A 665-nucleotide genomic window follows, 5' to 3' on the forward strand; every position below is an offset into this window, starting at 1 on the left:
TACATCCCTCCCCAGGCCTGAGAAGGGAGCGCAGCCTCGGCCTGACGTCGTAAGCATTGGCCGCTGTAATCCATGTGTGGCCCATCATTGAAGACTGTCCAGGGGTGAGGGTATTACACGTTCCAAGGGTGAATCACGCCACAGCCACGATGCGTCGTCAGGACGTGGTGAGCACCCATTGGTTCACCGATTGTGTCCATTCTTCAGGGGCAAGCGAGCAATGCGGCAGACTATCTCGTCTTGAGACCACCTCTGGGTGGCTTCAGATACGATCACAGAACTGGATCTGGGGAAAGAGCTCGGCTGGATCAGGCCCTGAATCGGTACCAACAACAATAAGAAAAGTTCTGAGTTGCTGAATGCAGTTTACTAAATGGGTGTATTTTATCATACCTCTTATGTGTGGAAATATGTTAAAATGAGGTTTAAGAAAGTACGGAACATGAGACATAAATCATAAAATACATGCAATGTGATACATAAAATAAATGGAGATAAAATGTGTGCACTGAAAAAATCAAGAGTGGCAAAAATAAACAAGTCAGATACAAAATAGGAATGGACAGTGACTAAAATGAAAGTTAAATATAAGAGACAAAAATCATCAGGAACGTGATTCCTTTGGGAACTATAGAAGCGAGTTCCATAAAGTAAAACGATGCGAT

This window comes from Penaeus monodon, chromosome 27 (genome assembly GCF_015228065.2).
Source record: "Penaeus monodon isolate SGIC_2016 chromosome 27, NSTDA_Pmon_1, whole genome shotgun sequence".
NCBI classification, from domain to species: domain Eukaryota; kingdom Metazoa; phylum Arthropoda; class Malacostraca; order Decapoda; family Penaeidae; genus Penaeus; species Penaeus monodon.